This window comes from Trachemys scripta, chromosome 14, assembly GCF_013100865.1.
Source record: "Trachemys scripta elegans isolate TJP31775 chromosome 14, CAS_Tse_1.0, whole genome shotgun sequence".
Classification (NCBI taxonomy): Eukaryota; Metazoa; Chordata; order Testudines; family Emydidae; genus Trachemys; species Trachemys scripta.
The window spans coordinates 3,351,394-3,359,519 of NC_048311.1; the positions used below are offsets into that span (position 1 = coordinate 3,351,394).

Here is an 8,126-nt window from a genome sequence, read left to right on the forward strand (position 1 = left end):
AGAAGTTCTGTCTGGAAAACACCTTGTTATGTTGTAACTTTATAGAGACTAACAACCTGAATCTGAAAACCTGGGTAAAGAGTCTTATGCAAATAGACTTTCCTCAGAATTTCAGGCTCCAAGACAGGTTGAAAATAACCCTAGGAGCATAAGGAGGATGGTGCAGTTATAAGAACACTAGCATGAAATGAAAGAGACATGGCAGCCCGTATCTGCTCTGCTACAAACTCCTCTTGTGAACTTGGACCATTCAATCGCTCTGTGTTACTGTTCTCAATCTGTAAAGAGGCAATAATACTGAACTCCTCACAGTAGTGCTCTGAGGATAAATACATTGACGATTGAGAGGTATTTGGATACTATGTTAATGGGGACCATATATGACAGATAGGGGAATATTATCTTTCATAGTATTTCTGTGGTTGTCTCACTGGTGCTAGCTAGAGCCAAGAAGAGCAGAGATGAATGAAAATTAGGGAGATGGGGAATGGTATTAATTTCAATTTTTGGTCCCTCAGAAAAGTGTTATTCAGGTTTATTTTGAGTGATCAGCATGATATAAAATCCTAAATGAATCTGACAGAGTATATTGCTTCTCATTATTGCACAATGTAGAAATGTGAGTGCATGCCATGAAGGATGCCACTGAATAAACCATGCGTATGCAGCAAACATCTAGGCGGAGGCAGTATTGTCTATGGGTTAGAAAAGGGGACTTGGAAACAGGATCCTGGATTCCATTCCTGGCTATCACAATGACATAATCTCTCACCAGTTAATGCATCTAATGCATTTAATACATTATTTAATAAAAGTTTGCTTAGTGCTTTGGAAAAAAAAGTAAAGTGCCAATCAATTAATATGATGACATATGATCTGCTGTAGTTGATGTATGCAAATAAAGTCCAGCAAACACACAACACTACAAACTATTAATTTCCACTTCTGGGGAGATATATTTAACTTAACCAACCTCCAGGGTGCAAAACACACTCAGTGCAGCAGCTTGTAGCATTTCCACTTATTTTTTCCAAGGAAAGACCCAGCTGGTGGGCCGACTGCAGCTGGCATAAGTCCCTTTTCTTGTTTCTTTTTTAAAGCTGGCTGAAGAGCATGGAGGAAGATCCAACAAATGTTTTTTATGTGTATTTAGGTGCAAAGATCACTCTCCGTATATTGGAGAGTTGGAGTTCCCAAGGTTGCCAATGCTTGTGATCTTATCACCAGTCTGCTGATACTGGCATAGACGCCGACTCTGTGGGTGCTCCAGCCCCGGAGCACCTATGGGGAAAAATTAGTGGGTGCTCTGCATCCACCGGCAGCCAAGCTCCCCTCCCCTTTCCTCCCCTCCCCCCCACTGCCACCGCCACCCCCGCCTCCTCTGCCTACCTCCCAGCGCTTCCCGCCCTACTGCTGCAAAACAGCTGTTTGGCTGCTCCAGGAGAGTGGAGGAGGAGCGGGAATATGGTGCGCTCAGGGGAGGAGGCAGGGAAGAGGCGGGGCCGGGCCGGGGATTTGGGAAAGTAGTCGGAATAGAGGCAGGGAGGGGGCGGAGTTGGGGCAGGGACTTTGGGGAAGGGGTTGGAATGGGGGTGGGGCAGAGGTGGGAGGGGTGGGGCAGGGGCCGGGTGTCATGGAAGGGGTAGAGTGTGGGCATGGCGGGGGGCAGAGGCAGGTTGAGCACCCACGGCGGGAGCAGAAGTCGGAACCTATGTATACTGGATGTTGTGCCAAAGCCCCAGCTACCTGCCCAGAGTCATGCTATTTCAGGAGAAAGATGGCATTCGCTACAACTTCCTGAAGAAATGAGACCCTGGCTGCCTGGTACTAATTGCCATTTTCAACAAATGCAAACAGTTCCTCTGTACTCCCAGCTCCTGGAAGAAGTCTATGATGATGCTCGTCTACAAGAAAGGGGAGCGAGACGAAATAACTGCATGGATTTTGTGGACTTGATTCTTCTTCTTTGCATCAAGTAAAGGCTCTCAGTGAGGTACAGTGCACCCAGCACACATGGGTCCTGATCCTGTTTTTTTTAAAATCTACTGTAATGTAAATTCTATATAATACTACTCAACTTCTGGTTCTTCTGATGTGGTAGAACTCAGACAGAGTTCTTAGAGTATATTACAGTACTCAGAGTATATTGCTTCTCATTATTGCACAATGTAGAAATGCAAGTGCATTCCATGTTGGATGCCATTGATTACATCATGCATATGCAGCAAACATCTAGGCAGAGGCAGTATTGTATATGGGTTAGAAAAGGGGAGTGGGAAACAGGATCCTGGATTTTATTCCTGGCTATCACAATGGCATTATCCCATCACCAATTTAATACATCTAATCCATTTAATACATTCTTTAATCAAAGTTTGGTTAGTGCTATGGAAAAAAAAAAAGAAAAAGTGCCAAGCAATTAATGGGATGATATATGATCTGCTGCATTTGTTATATGCAAATAAAGTGCAGTGAACACACAGCAACACTGAAAACTATTGATTTCCACTTCTGGCAAACTGTATTTAACTTAGACAATCTTCAGGGTGCAATACATATTCAGTACAGCAGGTGGTAGCGTTACCACACATGTTTTCCAGGGATAGGACCAGCTGGCCAGCAGTGTGCATGTGGCGAGTCCCTTTTCCTGTTTGTTTCTTAAAGCTGGCTGCAGCGCTTGGAGGACGATCCAAAGGAGACTTTTTATGCAAATCGAGGTGCAGTGATCACACTCCTTACATTGCTATTGACTCCTGGTGAATCAAGATACGTTTAATTGGGGTCAGAACATTGATCCAGGTTCTGAACAAAGCACAGGTCAAAAGATCTTTACCATTCTGAGCAATCCAGAAGAAGGTTTTTCAGCTGCAGGCTCCATAGCTCAGGGGTTAGAGCACTGGTCTTGTAAACCAGGGGTCGCGAGTTCAAATCTCGCTGGGGCCTAGTGTTGTCTTTTTTTTCTCTCTTCATTTCATTTTTAAAAATTATTTATTTATATCAACAAAAGCTTTTATCTCGCTTTCCAGGAAATCAGTCGCATTCCTTGACTTTTTTCAAATGTCAACCGGTGTCTTGATGAACCACCAGTTAACAAGCAAAGTGACTAGATAAACTCTGAAGCAATGCTATTCTTCAGGTCACTTTCACCAACAGAAGTTGGTCCAACAAGAGATGTTACCTCACCCATCTTGTCACGCTAATATCCTTGGGGCAACACTGCAAATGGTAAATTCTTAGAAAGGCTAGAGAGATATAATGTGGGATCATCTAAGCACCTGCAATCATGGATTTTAAAAAGTAGTACCTTGTAATCCCTTTTCCTTTGGAAGAAGGTTTTTAACTGGAAGCAGTTGCTGCCTCAATTTACATTACAAAAAAAAAAATGGGAGGGAGAAAGGGAAATCAGTAGGATAAAAATCTGCTACTCTCTACAGCTGTTACCAGAACTTTAGGAACCACTGGCAGATCAGACGGGTGATAAGTTTTTCACTTATGTTGTTGGAAAGAAAGAATGAATGACTGGAGCGGGGAAGGGATTAAAGGGGAAAAATGAATTAAAGTCAATTATCTCTCGTTGAAAGCTGAATCCCTGAGCAGAACTGGGCGCTGAAGTGTTGGCAGAGGGAGACGAAAGCGAGTTGGAGCAAGAGAATGGAAGAAAAGTGTGAATGATTCTGAAAAAGCAAAACCCTCGTGCAATACGTTACCTAAGCACAGCTCTCATGTACTTACTCAGCCGCAGTTTATTTATATGGCTCGTTGGTCTAGGGGTATGATTCTCGCTTTGGGTGCGAGAGGTCCCGGGTTCAAATCCCGGACGAGCCCTTGTTTTTATTTTTTAAAATAATCATTGGCTTTCTAAAAAACATTCAATAGTTTGCCTCTGGGCAGCACAAAATATGCCCTGACTTAATTCTACCGTGTAGGAGATCTTTTCTCGAGGTGAGCTGTACAAATGCACAGGGACCGGGCAGTGACGTCCTTAGCTTGTACTGTTGCAGTGGCTGCTTCGCTTTGGGGTTGGAAATTTGCCACATGGTCTGATGAGTTTTTGCTGAGCCAGGCAGCACGCAAAGGGATTAAACGGAATAGCAGGAAGGAAAATAAAACAAACAGGGGAGGAGTTAACCTGGGAGAACTGATGGGGAAGTGGGGAAGAAGAGATCAAGGGGGGGTCAAGAAGCGATGTCAGGAGGCTGTAAAAAAACATTCCCTATAGGGTAACCCAGGGTGACATGTACGCCGCAGTGCAGGGCTCCCTGCAAGTCACCCAAGGGACTGATAGCTCCCCAAGGGGGGGGAAAGGGGGGTTGAAAAGCTAGAAGTGGCATAATAGCAGGGCATAGAATCAGGGGGCGGGGGGGGGGGGGGGGGGGGGCTGCCAGGATGGGAAACAACTGGGGTTTCCTGGGGGGAGCGCTGTAAGAAGGGAATTCGCGGGCGGTGGGAATTGTTTTCAGGGCTCCTGGCAAAGAGTTAAACCGGGGGGGGGGGGGTTAAAGAGGAGCACAGTCAGTAGCAGGGTTATTTTTGGGAAAGGGGCGCGGGGGTGCCTTAACGGGCTGCTTGGTACGGGAAGGAGGGAGAATTTGGGTTGCTTTAATGGAGACCTGCAGAGCCTAATTAAGCTCATAGAGGTGCAGGCACACAAATCACACGACGGGCAGATCACACAACTGACAGAGCGCAGCAAGTCCCCGGTCCCGCTCCCCCGGCCGGAGCGCCAGGCACAGCGCGGGAAGCCCCCGGTCCCATTCCCGCGGCCGGAGCGCGGCTAATCCCCGGTTCCGCTCCCCTGGCCAGAGCCCCGGACGGAGCGCAGCAATCCCGCGGCCCCGCTCCCCCGGCCGGAGCTCGACGGCTAGTTAAAAACGTCCCACGGCCTGAAGCGTCCCGCGGGCCATAGTTTGCCCACCCCTGTAGTAGAGGATAATAGTAATCCTAAAACTGTCATATTCATCAACACACATGAAAATACAAAAATCACACATGCATGCCTACACAAAAATCGCTCGCGGAGGTGTGCACACAGCTGTCAGAGACATAGACATCACAATCATTCATAAATACACAGGAAGGTATAATCCACAGATTAAGAAACACAAACGAGACATGAGACATTTTTTAAAAAGCTAAATCATAAATAGGCACATAAATCACATGAACTTACACATGTATGCACACGTTTAAAATGAACACACATACACAAACAGAAGCATTGTCATACATAAGTATTCACAAAGCTTCATGTATGTATGTGCACATTCACAAACAAACCACACAATCTTGCGCTCACACACACATTTACAAATACCACAAAAAGAACAGGAGTACTTGTGGCACCTTAGAGACTAACAAATGTATTAGAGCATAAGCTGACAAATATCACAGCAGTTAGCTAGGGGGCATTTGTGGACACACAGTTTCACCATACACAAACACACATACAGTCACAACCATCTGCAATCACAAAACCACTGATTAAGAAAAACCAGTACACTGGCATGAAGACATCAGCAGAGCAGCACTGCTGATTGATTAGAAATATCTAGACCACCCGAGAGCACCCCCGTCTTATATGTGTTTCTGTAGTGTAGTGGTTATCACGTTCGCCTAACACGCGAAAGGTCCCCGGTTCGAAACCGGGCAGAAACAAGCTTAATGATTTTGATGTGGTGAATACTGTGTCGTAGTGTTTCCAAAGTAGGTTAAATAGAAGCCTGTTTTGGAGAAGATTAAGGCTAAACGCTTGTCGCACATCCGCTGATTCTCGTCTCTCTAATATCCTGTGACTGACACACCAACTACATAAATCCTGGCAACTTGTATTTAGATATTTTGGGGGGTGGACAAGTAAAACTCAGTCATCCCTGGTGCATTTATCTTGCAGTGAATTGCTTTGCCTATAATGCCAAAGGGAGGGAGCATTGGCTGATTTGAGATCCACATTCTCCTAATTTGCAAGCCCCTTTTGTCATGAAGAAGTGACAGACAGAGCAGCTTTGCAAGGATACCTACAGATCCCCCTGCTAATGTCCTGAATAGTTGCTGGCTGTGCTCTCTGGGCTGGAGACTAAATCCACAGCTGTCATGCAGAGGGATATTCCACTTCGGTTATTTTTAGAGATGTGAAAACCGTCTACAAACAGGACCTTCCTGAAAACTGACCCTCTCTTCAGTTAAGGTCAGTGTTTTATGGGAGGGGGCTATCAGGCAAGTGCAGAAGCATAGCTGCTAATTAGCACCGCGAAATTAAAAGTCTCCACTTAGCTATTTAAAAAATTGGAACCTGAGGGAAAGGTATAAAAAGTTTCTGGCAGCGGTGGGATTCAAACCCACGCCCCCGAAGAGACTGGAGCCTTAATCCAGCGCCTTAGACCGCTCGGCCACGCTACCTCGGTGAAACCTTGTGCTTGTGTGTACCTCTTTCCTTGTTATAGTGCTCTCCGCACTGCTGGAAAATTATGTATTATTTTCATGCACAATTGAAAAAAGTATAGTTCTAATTACAACATCCATTTATTACTCTTCTTTAATGTCAAACCTCTGCTGCCTATACCCCTGCTCGTGTATAAGGCAGATTGGCACAAAAATTGGCACACAAAGAAAACCAAACAACTGACGCAAATAAAAGATTTCCTTGTTAACCCATAGTTACATTCCTTCAGATCTGGGAGCTTACTATTGAACTAGAAGGGCAGTGATCTGTCTTTTGACATAATTATTACCTGGCTGTATTTAAAAGAAGAAGAAGAGAGAGCAGATAAATAAAATGATAGTAATGTGTTATTATTATACTACTACTACTACTACTACAGGTTTTCCTCCAGAACTGAGTGATATCCACTCTCATCCTGGGTCTCTCTCTTTCTCCCCTCCAGTAGAAATTATCTAAAATATCAATGGCAAACTAGTTTAATACCTGAATGATTTTGCTAAATGGTAACTAAACGAAAAATTGGGAGAAATTCCTCTCCTTTTCACCATTATCTGCAGCCAATCCATTCACACTCTGTTTCACATGCCCCCTACGCTATCCACTATCCTCCACTCACCCACATTCTAAATAGCCTTCCCCCCCGCCTTCTTCTCTACCCCCTCCACGTCTTCTTATTGTTGTTATTACTTCGATCCCTCTTCTTATGCCACCCTCCATTCCTGGGCTTACAGCTAAGCACAGATGTAAGCACATGGGCTCAAGTAACTGTCTGTTGGCAAGTTGCCCTGATAGTTATCATGTTATACTATCTTTAGTTAAGAGATTCTTTCTACCCTTCACTTTATTGGACTAGACCAGCTCCTTAGTGTGACTGACAGGTTTAATTTTACCTTTTTTTTTTTTTAAGTGTCAGGCATCCTAGTATATTTTATTCTCGTTGGAAATCCTCTGATTGTTGATGTGATGGGGACACCAATGACCAAGAGTTTGAGTAATGTCTGCTTAAGGCATGAATTGGGTCCCAGGTGCCCTGAAAGTTCCCAGCAGGGTGACTTAGGCCCCAGGTTCTAGGGGGCAGCCTCAGGGAACAAGAAGACCTCTTGGTTATTGAGTGTCCAAGTGGCATTTTGCTGGCTTCGCTCTGTGGAATCTGGAAGACTGAGACTTCTGTGTTTGTAACCCTTTAAATCCCCAAATCAATCAGAGGAAAAACTCTAAGGACAATTGAGGAGGTGATACATTCTGAGGAGCTTATGCCCTGAAGACTAAGAAATGAAGGTCTTGTAGTTTATCTATATGTATACTGCAAGTTTATCTATCTATCTATCTATCAGTAAAGATGTCCTTGCAATTTCAAATTTAACTCCACATAATGAATTTTCTTTTTGTTTGTTTTGTTTTGTTGGGGTGAAGGAGGAGTGGATTAGATAGATAGATAGATAGATAAACTTGCAGTATACATATAGATAAACTACAAGACCTTCATTTCTTAGTCTTCAGGGCATAAGCTCCTCAGAATGTATCACCTCCTCAATTGTCCTTAGAGTTTTTCCTCTGATTGATTTGGGGATTTAAAGGGTTACAAACACAGAAGTCTCAGTCTTCCAGATTCCACAGAGCGAAGCCAGCAAAATGCCACTTGGACACTCAATAACCAAGAGGTCTTCTTGTTCCCTGAGGCTGCCCC

The 8,126-nt window shown here is 44.4% G+C and overlaps 4 non-coding genes across 4 annotated transcripts; 3 read left to right on the forward strand and 1 right to left on the reverse strand.

The window, feature by feature from the left end:
- Positions 1-2,870: 2,870 nt before the first annotated feature.
- TRNAT-UGU lies at positions 2,871-2,943 on the forward strand. The gene has a single exon. It is a non-coding gene; the product is annotated as a tRNA-Thr (tRNA).
- An 810-nt stretch (positions 2,944-3,753) lies between these two features.
- TRNAP-UGG lies at positions 3,754-3,825 on the forward strand. The gene has a single exon. It is a non-coding gene; the product is annotated as a tRNA-Pro (tRNA).
- A 1,757-nt stretch (positions 3,826-5,582) lies between these two features.
- TRNAV-AAC lies at positions 5,583-5,655 on the forward strand. Its single transcript has one exon. It is a non-coding gene; the product is annotated as a tRNA-Val (tRNA).
- A 659-nt stretch (positions 5,656-6,314) lies between these two features.
- TRNAL-AAG lies at positions 6,315-6,396 on the reverse strand. Its single transcript has one exon. It is a non-coding gene; the product is annotated as a tRNA-Leu (tRNA).
- Between the last annotated feature and the right edge of the window lie 1,730 nt (positions 6,397-8,126).